The following is a 22,047-nucleotide window of genomic DNA, read 5'->3' as shown; positions in this document are numbered from 1 at the left end:
CCTAAATGTGCAGCCTCAGCAGTTCTACATCTAACTCATGACTCTGCTAGGGAAAGAGTGGGGATCCTAAAAATTAGGATGAGGACATTTGCATGCATGAGTTTGAGAATTATTACCCCCCAAATTATCTTGAATTCTCTGTCCATGAGAAGCAAGTCCGTCCTTCTTGCAGAGGCCAGGAGCTTCTGCTTATCTAGAGAGTACTCAATTACTTCACTTTAATTTGGTGCCTCAGAAGATGATGCTGGTTTTCATCAAGGTCTGCCCCACCGCATATTTTATTGTCCAGATAATAACTGGGGTCAGATTTTAGCACAGCCTGAACAGGGAAGTACAAGGCTGCTTCAAGAAAAGGCATTTACATACAAAATAGTAGTACCAGCATACGCATATACACACATATAAGTAGAAACATAGGAATACATTGGGGTATTGAGGGGGCTGACTAGGGGAAGGTGTAATATATGAGTGGGTAAGAGATAGTACATCATCATGGGGATCTCACACATGACTCAGGATTCGGTGTTCTGGAAGGATGTCTATTTCTGGTCTTAATTTGCTGAGATGAGTCCTTGAAGCTTGAACGTAGCCATGGCCTATAGAAGTGGAGGGCTTCCCTGGTGGCTTAGTGGTAAAAAAACAAAACAAAACAACAAAAAAAACCACCTGCCAGTGTAGGAGACATGGGTTGAGTTCCTAGGTCAGGAAGATCACCTGGAGAAGGAAATGACAACCCACTCCAGTATTCTTGCCTGGGAAATCCCATGGACAGAGGAGCCTGGAGGGCTACAGTTCCTGACCCAGGGATTGAACCCAGGTCTCCTGCATTGCAGTGGATTCTGTACCATCTAAACCACCAGGGAAGCCCTGATACTGAGAGGAGACCTGAAATACCATGCTGGTCCTCTGGGTAGAGCAGGGGTTTATGGAGATCAGATGCTACATGGACTTTCAGCCCAAGTTTTTCTCACTGTGAGTTCAGTGGCTTAATAGATCCACTCTATACTTCAAATATATACATAGCAGCTGATAGAATTCTTTCATAGAAGGTTTATGGAGATCAGATACTACATGGACTTTCAGCCCAAGTTTTTCTCACTGTGAGTTCAGTGGCTTAATAGATCCACTCTATACTTCAAATATATACATAGCAGCTGATAGAATTCTTTCATAGAAGGATCAGTTGAAAGCTCCTGAAATTAACCCCCAACTCTTCCTGGCCAGGAGAAGCATAGTAGAAGTGATATAACCTCTGATATAACAAATGATGTAAGAGGTATTGAAAAAATTAGCGCCACTATCACACAGTTAAAAGATGCAAAATGGTCTTCATCAGGTTCCCATTAATTTACCTACCTAGACCTCCAGAAAACCCAGATTGATCACAACTGATGAATAAGGACTGCAGTAAACTTAGTGGCAGTGGTAAGGGGCCATTGGTAGCTTCACCCTCAGCTGCCATGGCATCAATAAGACTCTGACGCAATTTAGGGGAATTCTTCCCTTATCTCCGGCCACAAAAAGGATGGAAAGAGTTTTTTCATTCATATAACAGGGATAGCATTATGCCTCCCCTGTCTCCTTTCATAGATATCAGACCTGCATGGTACCCTTTCATTGCCTATTCCTGTTCCTTTCCCTTTGTCAGTCACAGAAAATTTCCCTGATGAATAATTTATACAAACAATTGTATTTTGGAGGGATAGTAGTTTGGATAATCCAAACTAACATAAGGTGGAGGTAAGATTGATTTTATTGCCATCATTTGCATCTATCCATTTATGGAATTTCAGATGATCTGCTCCCTGCAATGTTAGGCTCTGTCAAGTTGTATTCCTCGGAAGGGTGGGGTACTTCTTCCAGGAGACGAAGTAAGATCCGCTGAACTGGAAGTTGTGATTACCACTTGGCCATTTTGTATTAAGCATCAACCAACAAAATAAACCAACAAAGTAAACCAACAAAGTATGAGATAATTAACCCTAATTACCATGAAGAACATGTATGGAGACTACAAAATTGAGGGTCTAGAAAAATTATATCTTATACCCAAGGAAATCACTGGATTATCTATTGGTATTTCTGTGGCCAGGGATAAGTGTGAATGGGCAATTCCATCAACCCTGGTAAGACAACTTAGGGTGTAGACTCCTTGGGAATGATTATCAGCATAATTCCACTGAGTTAGTACAGTGCTTCCCAGGTAGTTCAGGGGTAAAGAATCCACCCGCCAACACAGGAGACTCAGAAGATGTGGGTCCAATCCCTGGGTCAGGATGATCCCCTGGAGAAGGAAGTGGCAACCCACTCCAGGATTCTTGCCTCAAAAATCTCATGGGTAGAGGAGTCTGGCAGGCTACAGTCCTTGGGATGGCAGAGTCGGACTTGACTTGGGTGACTGAGCAAGCAAGTATAATGCTGGCCAAGGGAGAGGGAAGTCTGGAATGAGAAAGAGAAGGGAGATGATCAGTATTAACTCTAGCTCCAAGAGCAACTGCTGCATCATCAGTGATTATAGCTTAGGTTGAAAATCCTGTTGAAATCTACCTGCTGCTGCTGCTGCTAAGTCACTTCAGTCGTGTCCGACTCTGTGTGACCCCATAGATGGCAGCCCACCAGGCTCCCCCGTCCCTGGGATTCTCCAGGCAAGAACACTGGAGTGGGTTGCCATTTCCTTCTCCAATACATGAAAGTGAAAAGTGAAAGTGAAATCGCTCAGTCATGTCGACTCATAGCGACCCCATGGACTGCAGCCCACCAGGCTCCTCCATCCATGGGATTTTCCAGGCAAGAGTACTGGAGTGGGGTGCCATTGCCTTCTCCGGAAGTCTACCTAGGAGATTATAACTGGGTGTTAGTTTCAAGAATGAGACATAACAACTTTTCTCAGACAGGAAGTGAGGACATCCTGTTCATGTATGAGATTTGGTTATAGTGAAGAGTGAAAACAAATCTGAGAGGTGCATGGGGTGAGTTGTAATAGACCAATATTGCCTCGGTCCCTATTTCCACAATATTTTCTATCCCCTGGGTCTCAGGTGTCACCTGGCTTCCCAGCCTGAGCAGCCACAGTGATAGCTCCCACAGATTCTGCAGTTCACTTTATATTCTAATACCACTGATGGTCTCAGCTTCCCCTGAAGGGTGAGCACTGTTCTGAGATTGTTCCAAACAGCCTCTTTGGAAAAATCCCACATGCCTGACAACCAGCTATGCTTTCTTCAGAAACTGGCCAATCTGGGTAATGCACTATTTAGTGTGGGCTTCCTCTTTTTCCCTACCTTATTTCCCACTTCTTCCCTGGCACTGCACTTGCTAATAGAATATTGGCACATAATCTGTCTCAGATTTTGTCTTCCTGGGAACCAAGCAAGGGTAGCCATATATAATAGGAAGACTTTTAAGTTGTATCTTAATTGTTTTCCTGTTTCTCTTCCATTTCCTTGAGCAAATATATCTTAAATCAAGGTTCAAGAAACTTACTTTGTGAAAGAGCTAGATGTTAAATATTTTTTGGCTTTGTAGTCCATATGGTCTCTGTTGCAACTGCTCAACTCCGCTCCTGTAGAGAGAAAGCAATCACAGTAAAACATAAGTGAAGGAGCGTGGCTGTATTCCAATAAAACTTTATTTACAGAAGCAAGCTATAGGCTGGATTTTGAACACAGGCCTTAGTTTGCTCACACCTGTATTAAATTAAAAGTACCATGATGTGATGGCAAGAGCTTGAGTTTTGTAGGAAAGTAGATCTGGATTTGATTCCCAGTCCTACTGTTAATACTTACCAGGCTTCCCTGGAGGCTCAGTGGTAAAGAATCTGCTTGCCAGTGCAGGAGATGCAGGTTTGATTCCAGAGTCAGGAAGATCCCCTGGAGAAGAAAATGGCAACCCACTCCAATATTCTTGCCTGGAAAATCCCATGGACAGAGAAGCCTGGTGAGTTACAGTACATGAGGTCACAGAAGAGTTGGACACGACTTAGTAACTAAAACAAGAGCCTACTACTTACTACTATAATTGTGCAAGTTAATTTCTCTGAGCCTCAACTTTCTCATTTATTCAAGTGGGCTTTGTAACATTTCACATTTTTGTAGTAATTACCTGAGATAATAAGATATATTTGACACAGTGTAAATGCTCCATAAATCAAAGCAATTGTCTTATTTTATTTTTTCTGAACAGCAGTTTGCATATACCCCAGAACATCTTAAGTATTCAATAAATGCTGGTTAAAGAAGAAAAAGATACAAAATCAGCAAACTGCATTCTTCTCATGACAGGTTTCTTATGTAACCTTTCCTAACATCTTTTCTGTCCTTCATATAAATGCATAGATTATCTGTGTGTAAGCTGTGTGAAAGTGAGTGAAGTCACTCAGTCGTGCCCGACTCTTTGCAACACCATGCACCAAGCTCCTCCGTCCATGGGATTTTCAAGGTAAGAAGTACTGGAGTGGGTTGCCATTTCCTTCTCCAGGGAATCTTCCCAACCCTGGGACTGAACCCAGCTCTCACATTGTAGACAGACGCTTTACCACCTAAGCCACCAGGGAAGTGTACGGTATTTCTAATAGGAAATCACTGAATTGGGATTTTGGCCATTAATCAGTCTCATGACTTTTAGTTATATGAGTTTTCCACAAGTCTAATCACTAGAGAAGATCACTGATGTTGCCACTTGAAGCTTTACAGATCAAATACATTGGAATATAGGGGATTTCCCTGATGGTTCAGTGGCTGAGACTTTGCCTTCTAGTGCAAGGGGTGCAGGTTTAGTCCCTGTCAGGGAACTAAGATCCCATATGCCTCACAGCCAGAAAACAACATTACAACAAGCTCAATAAAGACTTCTAAAATGATCCAAAAAACAAAAAAAAGGAATATGAAGGCTGCCTGAAGATATTTCGTCTTCTCTAAGTTTGAGAGAGCCTGGGCTATTTTCGAGGCATGTGGTATATAAACCAATAAAGAAGTGCCAAATGGAGCTAAAATTGTGTGGTATATTTTAAATGTTTACATGAAGTAAAGTAGAGCTTTTAACCCTCAGAATAGAATGTATTATATTCCTTTTTGATTGTAGACTGTCAGAGGTCTGAACAGAAGGCACATCATGATTGTGGGACTGAGGCAAATGGACCTCGGGGTTCGACTTCTCTGAGCCTGACCCTGCTCAACTCATAAGACTTCTAACTTGTTGGCACTTTAAAGCATTTTTCAACAACTGTTTTATGCTTCTGAGAAGTAGTTCTACACTTCCATAAAGCACACCTGGAAATATCGGTACATTTTGGATAATAGCTTTCATATTTCAAAATTAAATCTGATAACTTACTCAGTGTGGAATGAGAAAAACAGATGCTCAGCCAGAAGAAATTCTATAAAATTCAGTTTAGATTGATACACCTAAAGCCATGCATAGGTAATAAGTAGTATCATCCAACTTGGGGGAATATGTTTTGGAACTAAATGCTACTTTTTATTAAGTTTAGAGAAATGATACGTATATATATAGGATGCATTAAAAGTATATATCAGTGGGAGTTTTTTATTATGGGTTGGTATAAATTATCCTTGGAGTCCTCTAGAACTAAAATGCTTTGCAATAATCTTTATGAGTGTGCCCATGGCCACAAAATTGTGTAATAAAGATCATAGTGGGATCATACGCACAGCATTTTGTTGTAGACATGGGGTTCAGAATGTGTCTCCCATGTGGCTTTATACAGTTGACATCCTTCTGGCTGTCAGAATTCTATTTCTATCGACTACTATTTATAGAGCTGCATATTGTGGCAGGCCTCTACTATGAGCATTCACTTCAGACTCCTTAAGAATGATTACAAATGAACAAGAATGTTTCTTATTAATCACTGCCACCTGAGTGGTGAGGAAGCAAAGAAGAACTTATTATTTGTGGAATGTTTTTGAATGGATATGGTATCATATTTTATTCTCACTCTGACCTGGTGAGATATGTATTATAAACTCAATTGTGTAGATGAGAATCTACAGTCAAGTAGCTAGTAAATAGTCAAGATTTATTTTGGTATCAACTATGCTGAGATGTCTGGAAAGCCAACCATATTAATTGTACTATGATCATTTTATAAAAGGGACTTGAGCATCTGCAGATTTTGGTATTTGTAGGGCCTCCCAGAAGGGTGACTAAGTGGGCAGCTTTGATCCAGCTAAACTTAAGTGGTCATCGTATTGTTATTCCACAGCATCTGTTCTATGGAGTACAGTATCAGAGACTGGGATAGACATTTGTTTATGTCTTTCCTAATTCGTATACCCATGGTGTTTTCTGGAAACCTAGGTCAAATCTTCCATGAGTAGCTGAGAGGTGTTTAGATTTCTTTTAATTATTTTTCAGTCTTTTCCCCTTTTAGCTATCCAAGGGCAAAAATCATGTCTTATAATGAGAAGAATGATATGATAAAAGGGGCTCAAGTTTTGCAGTTAAGCAGATTGTCCCACTTTATGGGCAATGAAACTGAGGAATGATAAGATGAAGTGACTAGTCTGCGATCACACTACTGTGAAGTGGTAGAGACTGGATGAGAATACACGTTAATTTAATTCAAAAGCTATATCCCCACTTCTTTTCCTCCCCCTCTCTCGCCAAACAACGATGTGAAGAATGGACCCACGATGGGGATGTTATTTGGTCCTAATGTACAGTTGGATCCTTTCTGCACTGGTCAAGACATACATCTGGATTTACTAATGTCTCACATTTACAAATGTCTCAGTTGTTACACTTCAAACCTGGGAAGACTAAATCAGACAGTTGAAGCAGGTAAAAGAGAGTAACCACCATATTATTTGCTCGTAGAGATGCTTGAAGGTTCAATCACTTATGTTAATTGTACTATAATGCATGGCTTTCTGTAAGTGGGACATTGCATCCTGGATGTAGCTTTGACTGCAGCAGCAGATGGTGAGATCAGGGTTGTGTGGTTTGAAAAGTAGTACAAGAACTGACCTGAGTTAGCTTCTGGTCAGGCTGAGCTACGACTGACCCTACTGCCATGTTTGAGCTGTCTTCTCTCTGGCACATGGCAGACTGTGGAACCTGGTAAGTTTAGTTCAGTTCAGTTGCTCAGTCATGTCCGACTCTTTGTAACCCCATGGACTGCAAGCACACTAGGCTTCCCTGTCCATCACCAACTCCTGGAGCTTGCTCAAACTCTTGTATGTTGAGTCAGTGATGCCATCCAACCATCTAATCCTCTGTTGTCCTCTTCTCCTCCTCCCTTCAGTTTTTCCCAGCATCAGGGTCTTTTCCAATGAGTCAGTTCTTCACATCAGGTGATCAAAGTGTTGGAGCTTCAGCTTCAGCATCAGTCCTTCCAATCAATATTCAGAATTGATTTCCTGTAGGATGGACTGGTTGGATCTCCTTGCAGTCCAAGGGACTCTCAAGAGTCTTCTCCAACACCACACTTCAAAAACATCAATTCTTAGGCGCTCAGCTTTCTTTATAGTCCCACTCTCACATCCATACATGACTACTAGGAAAACCATAGCTTTGACTAGATGGATCTTTGTTAGCAAAGTAATGTCTCTGCTTTTTAATATGCTGTCTAGGCTGGTGATAGCTTTTCTTCCAAGGAGCAAGCATCTTTTAATTTCATGACTGCAGTCACCAACTGCAGTGATTTTGGAGCCCAAGAAAATAAAGTCTGTAACTGTTCCATCGTTTCCCCATCTATTTGCCATGAAGTGATGGGACCAGATGCCCTGATCTTAGTTTTTTGAATGTTGAGTTTCAAGCCAGCTTTTTCACTCTCCTCTTTCACTTTCATCAAAAGACTCTTTAGTTCCTCTTTGCTTTCTGCCATAAAGGTTGCATCATCTGCATATCTGAGGTTATTGATGTTTCTCCCAGCAATCTTGATTCCAGCTTGTGCTTCATCCAGCCTGGCATTTCGCATGATGTACTCTGCATATAAGTTAAATAAGAAGGATGACAGTATATAGCCTTGACATACTCCTTTCCCAATTTGGAACCAGTCCATTGTTCCATGTCTGGTTCTAACTGTTACTTCTTGACCTGCATAGAGATTTCTCAGGAGACAGGTCAGGTGGTCTGGTATTCTCATCTCTTTAAGAATTTTCCACAGTTTATTGTGATCCACACAGTCAAAGGCTTTGGCATAGTCAATAAAGCAGAAATAGATATTTTTCTGGAACTCTCTTGCTTTTTCTGTGATCCAATAGATGTTAGCACATCCGTTGAATTCTCTCTGGCACATGGCAGACATAATTCTGTGGAACTTGGTAAAGTGATGCTTTAAGCTGAGAGTGAGGAACCACATTATCTAAAGGGACTATCAGCAGACTCATCACTCTATGGCAGCTGAGCCAGGTGCGGGGATTCAGTCATACCCATAGTCAGTAATTCTACTGTTGATAACTCACCTGACCTTCCATGGAGATGACTGTGCCAAGAATTTCATCCAGAATAGACTGAAAGCTGATGATTCAATCTGGTTACAGAGCACTGACCACAGAGACTGGTTCTTGCTGGGTGGTCTGGAGCAGGGTATTGTTCCAGTTCAAAAGGATAAATTGGAAATGTGCCTGCATACACATTCATGAAATAGTCTAATGTGTTCTGGAAGAAATCGCTCAGAGAGTACTGCTTTCTGAGGAACTGGTACACAATCCAAACATCAACACAGAATATTTAAATTTATTAAGTCATTTATTCATTCATTAAACAAATATATATGGGCTGCCAGATGTGAGCCAGTCACTATTCTAAACAACTGAGGCCCAAAGATGAATGAGATGCAATCCCTGCCTTCAAGGAGCTCACAGCCCAGTGGGGAGACAGATATATTAATGGACAAGTATAAAGGTGAGAGATTATTGCAAATAAAAAACTGCAGGGGATATTACTGGAGCAGTAAGAAAGGACCTCTCAGTTAGCCTGGTGTGTGGATAGGGGTTTAAGGGAGACTTCCTGGAAAAGGTAACTCTTGTGTTGAGTTTTTAAATAGATGTTATAGTATATCTGACAAAATATAGGGTGAATAATAGTCCATGAAGAGGAACTTGGAGCAGTAAAGTACCATGCAGCCATGTGCCTTTTTGGAGAACATCATGAAGTTTATTGTTGATGGAACATATTTAGGATGATTATAATATATCCCAAAAGTTGTCTTCTTTGTCCAAAATCAGAGCCGTATTGCTCTCTCAAATTGTTCTAATTTGCTACGATCTATAGTTATCAATAACTTGAGTGATATATCAGAGTTCAAATGATGAAATTTGAGTGCCCAATAATCATTGCAACAAAATAACAATATGTGCTCTCTTTTTTGGAGAAGGCAATGGCACCCCACTCCAGTACTCTTGCCTGGAAAATCCCATGGGTGGAGGAGCCTGGTAGGCTACAATCCGTGGGGTCGCAGAGTCGGACACATCTGAGCGACTTCACTTTCTCTTTTCACTTTCATGCACTGGAGAAGGAAATGGCAACCCACTCCAGTGTTCTTGCCTGGAGAATCCCAGGGACGGGGGAGCCTGGTGGGCTGCCGTCTATGGGGTCGCACAGAGTCCGACACGACTGAAGCGACTTAGCAGCAGCAGCAGCAGCTCTCTTTCTACATAAAGATGCCTAAGGCTTAGTGGGATACGTCTGGTTTCTGCAAGTACCAGACTACCAAACTCAACAGAAATTTAACTGGGAACACCATCCTTGCATCTCTTAGGCTTTAATGGTGGCGCTAATCTTCACCTTTAATGGTGGCACTAATCTTCACCATCCCTCCTGAGATTATATTGTTTTTGATTTACTATCTTGGTTCTTTGAGACCAGAGCCATTTCAAAGGTTTCTATTTGGTCTTCTCCACTAGAATAGGTCTTAGTCCATAAGTTGAGGACCCAATGTGGGGGTTACTGTAACTGTTTAACATGTCAATTCCAATTATAAGTAGGGAACTAAGGAAATGACCACTGGGAGTGTCTCTGTAGGCCAGACTTTAACCATAACTGAATTTATTACCTGTCATCTATAAGCCCTACTCTAACATGGAAAAGACTCTGATGCTGGGAGGGATTGGGGGCAGGAGGAGAAGGGGACGACAGAGGATGAGATGGCTGGATGGTGTCACAGACTCGATGGACATGAGTCTGAGTAAACTCCGGGAGTTGGTGATGGACAGGGAGGCCTGGCGTGCTGCGCGATTCATGGGGTCGCAAAGAGTCGGACACGACTGAGTGACTGCACTGAACTGAACATGGAAACAATGATGATTTAGGTTTCTGTGCTTGCTGTGCTCACTAAGTCATGTCTGACTCTTTGCGATCCCATGGACTGCAGCCCACTAGGCTCCTCTGTCCATGGGGATTCTCCAGACAAGAATACTGGAGTGGGTTGCCGTGCTCCCCTCCAGGGGCTCTGGACCTCTGGGATCTGTCAATTCAGACACTGAATAAACTAACCTTGATCTGTCTGGGGACTCCCCCTTCCTCAGTGTGTCTAGTCAGCTGAGTATATCACTGTACATCCCAGTGGGGAAGAACAAGGGAAGTCACTACAGTATGTTCTTATAGCAGTGTTGCTATGTTCTTTTTAGAGAGCCTTTTAAATCAGGTGATTCTGGATCAGAAAACTGAGCAAGGAATTGGTACCCTTTTTTCTGATTGTAGAAGTAAAGGAGAATGCTTATTGCCCAGTGGTCTGTTTGGCCCCTACAGGTGCCATGTTGTGTTAACTATCTCCACAATTCCCTGTTCTTCAAGACCTTTTGGCTACCCTCTGCTCTTGCATGTAATTATGGTAACTGGTGTCTGATGGGAAAGTACCCCCATCTAGGCTCTAATACTTTGGAGCTGAGTGTTACTGAGCTCAGTTCTGTGACTGCCTCCCCTACAGTCAGCCAAGCCTACAGAGAGGGTCCACCATGAATATCTACTGATGCTCATGCCCCTCCCACCATTGCCATTTTCATGGCCTTGGTGAATGATGCACTCTGTTCTCTGGGCTTCACTGTAGAACATAATCTTCTGGCCTGTTAATACATTTATTCCAGTATGCCTACTTCTTTTAGCCTCTTTATTTCTTCCTCTGCCATCAGCCAAGGCAACCCATGCACTTCCATTTATCTCAACATTGGCCATAAGCTTTTTTGAAGCATCTAAGAGCCACACTAGCAGTGAGTTTGTTGCATCAGTTGGGGTCCTTACCAAGATATTAAATATACTGGCTTGGACAGTAAATGTTTGCTCATTTAATCTTATATTCTGTATTTTTTTAATATACATTCTAGATACTCATATCAATCTGAGTCTAGTCAGGAAACAGAAACTATATTGTAATATGAACAAGAGATTTTTAGCATAAACAATGATTAAACCATACTATAGGAGAGTAACTATAAGGGTGTAGAAAGAACTCTAAAGTACCCGTTGGGTTGAGGAAGCATATCCGTGGAAGGAACAGCTTAGAAGGGAGGCTCCCCACTCCAAAGCTTCAGACCTTACTGGGGTAGGTGTGGTTGCAGTTGATGGTTGAGATGTTTGCTGGGTTTCTTGGGTCAAATGTGGTCTGCTGTTTTCAGGCAACAGAACATAACTCTTTGGAGTGTAGGTAAGCTGAAGCTGATAGGTAGGCATGAAAAAGAGCTGGGGTGCCATTTTCAGTGCAAGTCCCAGAGTTCACTAGAATTGACAATAGGAAGACTCCAGCGAGATGGTCACCAGGTCTAGGCAAGGGCTGTGGGGTCACCAATGGAAGCTGTTAGCTCCATGTACACTCTTGTACAGACATGAGAACTCCTATACAACAGCAGTACCACTCCCTATTTCTTCCTAACAAGACAGAGCTCTCTTCCTCACATGTGAAGACATTCTCCCCCTCCCCCATCTAAGAACATACACCATTCCAACAGTCTGACAGGGCTCTGTAGAACCAACATCTTGAGGGACACCCATCCAGATGACGTCATGCCATATTTCAGGGGCTCAGGTTTTTCCCAGGCATGGTCCTTAGCATAACAAACTTGCCTTAAGTGAGCATTTGGGCATCTATGGAACACTGAAACATACCTATCAAATCTCTAGGATATTGCTCTGCTGTATCCTAGACAAGGACGTCTCAGTGAGCTCCCAAAGATATGCTCTGGATCTCACACTCAGCTTTCTTTTTTTTTCAAATTTTTATTTTGTATTGGGGTTTAGCCAATTAACAATGCTGTGATAGTTTCGGGTGAACAGTGAAGGGACTTAGCCATACATATACATGTATCCATTCTCTCTCAATCTGCCCTCCCATCCAAGCTGCCACATAACATGAGCAGAATTCTCTGTGCTATACATTAGGTCCTTGATGTTTACCAGTTTTAAATATAACTGTGTACATGTCCATCCCAAACTCTCTAACTATCCCTACCCCACCCCCATCCTTCTCCCCAGCAACCATAAATTCTTTCTGTAAGTCTGTTTCACACTCAGCATTTATCTGCCTGTTAATGATCAAAAGTTTCTCATCATCTCTGTAGGGCATCAAAACAACTTAGAAATAAGTAGTCATGTCCACTATCCTTGTATTGATGGCTATTTTTACTTCATATCTTTTGAATGGATTCACCCTGAGTATGGCAGAGACTACCACAACGTTGTAAAGCAGTTCTCCTCCAATTAAAAAAAAAAATGTCTGGATTGTTTAATCTACAACGATATTTCCTTCATCCCAGACATTTTCCCAGGTAACCACCCATGAAATCTCCAGCAACTGAGCTGCCAACTTGTGTCAGAAACTATCTATGCTCCACTTACCATTTAGGAGGGCATCCTTCTTGCCTTTCTCTGATGATGCCCTATTCCTATCTTTCCACTATTTCTCAGACCATCTCCTGTGCACTCGCATCAATTCATGCTTACTTAGAAGTAGGTACCAAGATGGAATTAGACATGTAAGAGATTTATTGGGAGAAGGAACTGGAGAAGGTGGGAAGAGGCTTAAAGCCACATGTAGGTCTGACATATGTGAAATGTGAGAGAGAAAGTGGATGACCAAGAGCAGTCGAGGTTTGGATGGATATACAATTTCAAAAACGGTGTATCCAGGCTAATGAGGAGTCCTCAGACAATACCACCTATTGGAGAATCCCCACATCTTGCCAGATTGGGCCTGCCTGAGAGCCTCTGCCATGCTCAGGCATTGCCTGAGAGTGGCCTCGGTGTGCAAATGGTCCAGAGGGGCAGCAGAGGGAGGAGAGGCACCAATCAATTATTCTAACAGCAGTAAAGTTGAACAGTCATTTTCATTGCTTCTTTGGTGAGTCTGCACTGCAAAGCAACCTGCAGCACTCATCAAGGAGGTAGTTGATGGGTCAGGGAACTGAGAGCTTGAGGAGACAGCAGCTTTTTGAAGGCATGTATGTAGAAGACATAATAGAGAAGGGGCTGATGTTTGGCAGGGTCGAGGACTGGTGGTATCCTGACTTACCCCAGCAGAGCTGGAGGCAGGCTATGAGCTGCATCAGATTTGAGTGGTAGTTCATGAGCCATCAAAGGTGCTGTGAGGGCCTCGTACCATCAAAGTCTGGGTGTCACCAATGGAGTTGTTACTTTTAAACAGTGATAGAGAAACAGAAAGGCAGAATGGGAGAAGTAATTTAAAGTTCATTGGTTGGAATAAGATATACCTGAATCTGCATTGCAGTGTCCTTACTAGTAAAATAATAGTGTTGGTCTCAGAGGAATGTGATGATGAGGATCAAGTAAGAAAATCTACATAAAGCTCTTTGCACTAAACAAGACACATTGCACTCATTAGATTTCCACTGTAAAAAATATTCAACAGCTAATCAAAGACCAGAATCACAAAAGTTAAACAGGGAAGTGATAAGGATAAGCAGAGTGGATAGAATAATTCATTGATCATATTCTGTTGCTAGCAGGTTTTTTCCTGAAGATGGACTGTTCAGCATCTTTTGGTTCAAAAGAGTTCTTCAAACCCAGTAACTTAATTTATAGGGACACAGCAGTGAACAAGCTGATTAAAATCTCTGTGTTAATGAGCTTACATTCCAGGGGGAGCAGGCTGGGTATACCCATATTTCTGCTGAAATCCTCTCTGTCTGCATTGAAGGAGCTCTCCCAGAAAACTAAGAACTCAGCTGGGGGGAGGGGGTGCTGTAGATGGATTTCAAGAAGGGTTGTTGTCATTCAGTTGCTAAGTCATGTCCGGACTATTTCAGACCCCATGGACTGCAGCATACCAAGCTTCCCTGTCCTCCATTATCTCCCAAAGTTTGCTCAAACTCCTTGAGTTAGTGATGCCATCCAACCATCTCATCTTCTGTCACCCACTTCTCCTCCTTTTCTCAGTCTTTTCCAGCATCAGAATCCTTTCCAGTGAGTTAGCTCTTCGAATCAGGTGGCTAAAGTATTGGAGCTTCAGTTTCAGCATCCAGTCCTTCCAATTAATATTCAGATTGATTTCCTTTAGGATTGACTGGTTTGATCTCCTTGTTTTCCAAGGAACTCTGAAGAGTCTTCTCCATCACTATAATTAGGAAGTATCAATTCTTTGGTGCTCAGCCTTCTTTATGGTCCAACTCTCACATCCCTACATGACCACTGGAAAAACCATAGCTTTGGCTCTATGAATCCTTGTCCCTAATGGCTCAGATGGTAAAAAAAAAAAAAAAATCTGTCTGCAATGCAGGAAGCCCAGGTTTGATCCCTGGGTCAGAAAGATCCCCTGGAGAAGGGAATGGCAACCCACTCCAGTATTCTTGCCTGGAGAATTCCATGGACAGAGGAGCCTGGTAGGTTACAGTCCATGGGGTCAAAAAGAGTCAGACTTCAAGAAGGGTAGGGGAGAGAAGAATCCTCTTGCAACCCCCACTGGTTTCTTTATGGGAATTTCTTCCTTCTCAGTACACAGTATAGTGGTTAAGTACAGGAACGTGACCCATGTTTACATTTTGCATTCATTCAACATTGAGTAGTTGTATGTCCTGGGTATGTTACTGTGCTGCCTAGATGTCATTTGTCTCTCCAAATCTGTTCTCCAGTCTTCTCCACCTGGCTCTGTATTTAGGAGGCCAGCCTTTAGAGACTGCATCACCAAGTTCCCTTATCCTGTGGTTTCTAGTTGAGGCTGCCAATGTGATATAGTTCAGGAGATCAAAAAGAGGGAAGACAGGTCAGGGTATTGATTATCCCAGCCACCTGCCCGTCAGGCCAACTTGGCAGTGGCTGTGTCCTTCTACCAAAAGCTGTTGGCTGTTCTTACAGTGTTCCAGTCTGGGATAGTAAGAACTTTCTGATGGGATTAGCCTTTCACCATTGCTTGTTGGTTTCCCCTAATCTTACCAACAACTTTGTAAATAGTCACTTCATTAAACCCTCCTTATTTACCTCTTTTGGAGGTGGTGTTTATTCCCTGCTGGGGTGGATCTCAACAGGTATAATTGTTTTTCATTTATAAATCTTTTCCCTCACTTATAAAACAGATAATAAGAGCATTTATGTCATAGAGTCTTAGTGATGGTTAAATGAGGTAACGTAGATAAAATTCTTAGCATGGTGCCTACAGCATAGTAAATGTTCAGTGAATGTTAGCTGTCACTCTTGGTACTATTATCATTATGATTATAATTTGTATTCAGGTCCTGGACATTGGGACTGAGATAAGAATTCTGAGAACTGGGCTTTCATCCAAAACCTGCACTCAAGTCAGGATACTTGGCAACATGTAAGTGCAACCAAAGATTGGGTCCCTTTAGACCATTGCATGATAAATCCACTTTGCCAGCATACAACTCACAGCAGGATAGTTCTGATAATCATTATTTCTGAGTGCATTTAAAGGCCAAATATTAGTGCCATTACAGTTTACATTTCCCTTGATGCAAATTAAACTAATTTAGAGAAGGAATTCTTAATCAGTAGCTTGAGGTAGAGGAAAAAACCTCTAAGCACCTCAAAAGGCATTACTACAACTTAGAAAAGCAAGGCTTATCTCATCCTAAATGCTTTATAATTCCTGAATATATATTACAATGAAAATAAAGCAATACCTAAAAGAAATGCTGTAATTTATCCATATTATCTGTGCAGTCATTCTAATGGCCTCATCATAGTTTGGATCAGTTAGCATATTTTGTCATAGAGGAGATAATAGTCCTAATGAGTTTGGGTTGTAGATTTATCTCCATGTAGATTTATTTCCTCATACTCCGATATCCCAATTTATAAATGAATGGTTGTGATCACAAGAAGGATGGAGAGGTAGTGGGGGACGGTTTGGTACCTATTTAATTTGCACAAGTGGAAGAAAACTCCAAGTCCATGTTTTTCTGGTAATGAGTAAATAATAATATTTCTCTGTGCAACAGTCTAATTTTTTGGTATGTGAATAGACTAGATTTCCATGTAAAGAAAGAGCAATGCAACTGATATACAAGTATTAGTAATGCACCATGGTGTCTGTGCTAGTTTCCTTGAGCTGCCATAAGAAATTACCACAAACTGATTGGCTTGAAACAGAAATTTATCCTTTCACAGTTTTGGAGGCTAGAAATCCAAATCAGCAGGGCTGTGCTCTCCCTGAGGGCTCTAGGGGAGGATCCTTCCTTGCCTCTTCCTAGTTTCTGATGGTTGCTGACAATCTTGGGCTTTCCTTGGCTTGTGTGAGTGTTAAATCCAATCTCTCTCTCCATCTTCACGTGGCCATCTTCTCTCTGTGCCTGTGTCCAGATTCCATTCTTTTTGTAAGAATACCAGTCATATTGGATGTAGGGCCCACTCTAGTCCAGTATGACCTCACTTTGCATGATTATATCTGCAAAGACCCTATTTCCAAATAAGGTCATATTCACAGGTTTTCAGGGGGACATGAGTTTTGGAGGGACGTTATTCAATCTGTTGTAACTACTCATGGATTTAGTTCATCTCTTTGTGGCTCTTTTATGCTCTTCTGTATTTTTTTCTTCTTAGATATTTGCTTCACATATTTTTGGCTATTTTTCTTTCTTTTTAAAAATATTTGATTGGATCACCAAGGGAAGAAAGATTAAAGTTACATCATTTTGGTGATTACAAAGCAGACAGACATGGGGCAAGTGGTTTGTCTTACCCCTCTTTACTCCCCTCCATAGGATATATACTCATATTTTCACTATCCCTTTGCTACATGGAAGACTATGGGTTGGTGAGGGAAGATTTCGGTGAATAATGAGCCATCAACAGGCTTCTCCGTATGCTGTTTTATAGTCCATAGACCCTAATAAGATGTTCTGCCAGGTAACTCCCAGTTCTCTGTTGCCCATGCCACAAGTTCTTCCTTCCCTGTATTCTTTTGCCTGAAGCTACCTGCCTCCAACCAGGGAACACTCCTGGTAAAAAGATTTCCTTTTGGCCCCTCTTAATATATCACTTAAAAGAATACCACAGTTCTCTTCCATTTCCCAGCAAATGTGAGTTCACAATAACTAAACCGTAGAACTGGTGGATTATTTGGGCAGAGAGGAAATGTGGAAACAGAGACTCTTCTGCCTTCCCAAGCCCTCTCTGCTCAGGCCTCTTCCTCACCCTTCCCCAAGTAGGGAAGAGTTGCTAAACTGATTGTTCAAAGTCTTGAAATACTAATGGGCAGTCTGATGATGAGGTTTACTGTGTTCATGCTCATGCACTCATGGGCTTTCTGCTGCAACCCTCCATCATCCTGCTGGTGTGGTGGGAACCTGAATCTGCCTTGTTGATCACCACAAAGTATGCCTGCACTCGTTGGTCATTGCTTTGATTTCTCGCCCATGACAGGCCAGAAGTGGTAAGAGCCTATCGTAGGTTAGGAGTAGGGGTAAGAAGTGGCTCCACTTTGTAGTGTAGAGTATGGGCACACACAGCCCACCCTAGTCTTTTACCGTCATTGTGCACTGGCGGTAATTGGGCAGGGCTAAGCCAGTAAAATCACAGAAACAACCCAGCACTTTGCACTTTGTGTGTTGGGGGGCTGGGGGGAAGGCACAGCAGGAAATTTGAGTAAGGGTGGTTGTCAGAGCAGAACATGTATATTTTGGATCCCTTAGCCAAATATGTCAACATCCCAGCAACACTTCTAACAAGTATGTTACAAGCAATGTCTGCAATAAGAGAACTGGGTTTATTAGCTGGCTTAACTTATTCAGGCCATTCATTAGTTTAAATAATTGGGAATTGGTCCTATTGTGGCAGCCCATGGTATGTTGTAGGTAGCCCATTTCATAGATGAAGCTATGTTACATTGTTATAGGAAGTATGAAGCATGTTCACACTGTTCATGGGGCTCTCAAGGTAAAAATACTGAAGTGGTTTGCCATTCTCTTCTCCAGTGGACCACATTTTGTCTGAACTCTTCACCGTGTCCTGTCTGTCTTGGGTGGCCCTACATGGCATGGCTCATAGTTTCATTGAGTTAGACAAGGCTGTGGTCCATCTGATCGGATTGGTTAGTTTTCTGTGATTGTGGTTTTCATTCTGTCTGCCCTCTGATGGAGAAGAGTAAGAGACTTATGGAAGCTTCCTGATGAGAGAGGAGGCCTTACAAATAGCTGAGAAGAGAAAAAACATGAAAGGCAAAGGAGAAATGGAAAGATATACCCACTTGAATGCAGAGTTCCAAAGAATAGCAAGGAGGAATAAGAAAGCCTTCCTCAGGGTTCAGTGCAAAGAAATAGAGGAAAACAATAGAATGGACAAGACTAGAGAACTCCAAGAAAATTAGAGATCCCAAGGGAACATTTCATGCAAAGATGGGCATAATAAAGGCCAGAAATTGTAGGGACCTAAAAGAAGCAGAAGATATGAAGAAGAGGTAGCAAGAATACACAGAAGACCTGTACAGAAAAGATCTCCATGACCTAGATAACCATGATAGTGTGATCACTCATCTAGAGCCAGACATCCTGGAATGCGAAGTCAAGTGGGCCTTAGGAAGCATCACTATGAACAAAGCTAGTGGAGGTGATGGAATTCCAGTTGAGCTATTTCAAATCCTAAAAGATGATGCTGTGACAATGCTGCACTCAATATGCCAGAAAATTTGGAAAACTCAGCAGTGGCCACAGGCTGGAAAAAATAAGTTTTCATTCTGATCCCAAAGAAAGGCAATGCCAAAGAATGTTCAAACTACTGCACAATTGCACTCATCTACACTCTAGCAATGTAATGCTCAGAATTCTCCAAGCCAGGCTTGAACAGTATGTGAATCATGAACTTCCAGATGTTCAAGCTGGATTTAGAAAAAACAGAGGAACCAGAGATCAAATTGCCAACATCTGTTGGATCATCGAAAAAGCAAGAGAGTTCCAGAAAAAACATCTATTTCTGCTTTACTGACTATGCCAAAGTCTTTGACACTGTGGATCACAACAAACTGTGGAAAATTCTGAAAGAGATGGGAATACCAGACCACCTGCCCTGCCTCTTGAGAAATTTGTGTGCAGGTCAAGAAGCAAGAGTTAGAACTGTACTTGGAACAACAGACTGATTCCAAATTGGGAAAGGAGTACATCAAGGCTGTATATTATCACCCTGCTTATTTAACTTATATGCACAGTACATCATGAGAAATACTGGGCTGGATGAAGCACAAGGTGGAATCAAAATTACTGTGAGAAATATCAGTAACCTCAGATATGCAGCTGACACCACCCTTATGGCAGAAAGCGAAGAAGAACTAAAGAGTGTCTCGATGAAAGTGAAAGAGGAGAGTGAAAAAGTTGGCTTAAAATTCAACATTCATGTCCATATGGACATGGGGAGAAGAGAGGAGAGGATGAGATGTGTGGAAAGACTAACATGGAAACTTACATTACCATATGTAAAATAGATAGCCAACGGGAATTTGCTGTAGGCTCAGAAAACTCAAACAGGGTCTCTGTATCAACCTAGAGGGGTGGGATGAGGAGGGAGACAGGAGGGAGGTTCAAAAGGAAGGGGATATATGTATACCTGTGGCTGATTCATGTTGAGGTTTGACAGAAAACAACAAAATTCTATAAAGCAATTATCCTTCAATAAAAAACAAACACACACACACACAAAAAAACCCCTCAACATTCAGAAAACTAAGATCATGGCATTGGGTCCCATCACTTCATGGCAAATAGATGGGGAAACAATGGAAACAGTGACAGACTTTATTTTTTGGGCTCCAAAATCACTGCAGATGGTGACTACAGTCGTGAAATTAAAAGACACTTGCCCCTTGGAAGAAAAGTTATGGCCAGCCTAGACAGCATATTGAAAATCAGAGACATTACTCTGCCAACAAAGGTCCATCTATTCAAAGCTATGGTTTTTCCAGTAGTCATGTATGGTTGTGAGAGTTGGACCATAAGGAAAGCTGAGTGCTAAAGAATTGATGCTTTTGAACTGTGGTGTTGGAGAAGACTCTTAAGAGTCCCTTAGACAGCAAGGAGATCCAACCAGTCCATCCTAAAGTTAAACAATCCTGAATATTCATTGGAAGGGCTGATGCTGAAACTCCAATACTTTGGCCACCTGATTCGACGAACTGACTCATTAGAAAAGACCCAGATGCTGGGAATGATTGAAGGCAGGAGGAGAATGGGACGACAGAGGATGAGATGGTTGGAATGCATCACCAACTTGATGGACCTGACTTTGAGTGAACTCTGGGAGTTGGTGATGGACAGGGAAGCCTGCTTTGTTTGCAGTCCATGGGGTCGCAAAGAGTTGGACACGACTGAGTGACTGAACTGAACTGAACTGATGAAGCATGTACTTTGAAAGTGGCTTTACACTTATTCATGGCATCGTTGTACAACAAAAGAGAATATCATTTCATAGTGGCTCTGACTAATGTGTTACTAGCCAGTCATTAGATCCTAATGTTTACATCTCTGTGTAATACTTAAGTTTTACTGGACACAACACTGTTAATACTGGTGCTATTGGAATATTTTTTATTAAGCTATTCAGTGACTAGCTTTGACGCTGTGGCAATATTCTAGATCCTAAGTTATTAACTGAATATGTATTGGACTCTGGTTCTTTGTCTTATCAAAGAGAAAGGTTATTAAAATTATGAAGGATTTAGCTTATCAAAGGTCCTTTGCAAGATCATTAGTTAAAACAGAATTTGGAAATGTAGTTTATTTCAAATTAAACCAAAGTATATATTATTAATAAAACCATTAAAACCAGCAAGACTGTTAACTATTTTTAATGGATTGGTTAAAAGAGCAGAATTTTTAAATCCATATATATAAAGTTTTGACAAGATAAAATAATTAATTGATCTGTTTCTTATGAATAAGAGTTTAATATTTATAAGGAATAATTTTACATATATCTAGTTTTAGTCATTTGGTTATACATTTAACATTTCTGTAGTTCCAAAAGAACCCAAGCTGATATAAATAAAGATTATTAGAAAAATACATAAAGTAAAACTATTAAAAATATTTTGTGACAGGTAGGATACAATTATTATCTGTAAATGAGTGTAATCATGGGTGACAGGTATGATATGGGTAAAATTTTTAAGCAAATTGACAAGAAAGAGAAAAACATGTTTTTGTGCTACCTTCTTCCAGAACCTGAATGGACTCTAATGGAATAAACTCTTCCTTGTTTTTTCCCACAAGAACATGAATTTTTCACATGAGTACCATTAACAGATCATTCATTGTTTTTGTTCAGTCTAAGTCGTGTCCTATTCTTTGTAATGTATCCTATTCTTTGTAACTACAATGGACTATAGCCCACCATGCTCTGTCCATGAGATTCTCCAGGCAAAATACTGGAGCAGGTTACTATTTCCTTTCTCCAGGAGATCTTCCTGACCCAGGGATTGAACCTGGGTTTCTTGCATCGTAGGCAGACTTTTTACCATCTGAGCCACCAGGGAAGCCCTGTCAGTAAACTTTCAGGAAATGTCAGAGTTGCTGCATTTTCAGGCTGAGGAAGCAACGCCTATAACCAGAGTCCAGGAACACTCACTGGAGGTAAACTAATACCCACAAAAATTATGTACTTATCCATGGTGACCCAGAAAATCATTAGGCTCAA

This window comes from Bos indicus x Bos taurus, chromosome 9 (assembly GCF_003369695.1).
Source record: "Bos indicus x Bos taurus breed Angus x Brahman F1 hybrid chromosome 9, Bos_hybrid_MaternalHap_v2.0, whole genome shotgun sequence".
NCBI lineage: Eukaryota > Metazoa > Chordata > Mammalia > Artiodactyla > Bovidae > Bos > Bos indicus x Bos taurus.
Note: the sequence above shows the minus strand (reverse complement) of the source record.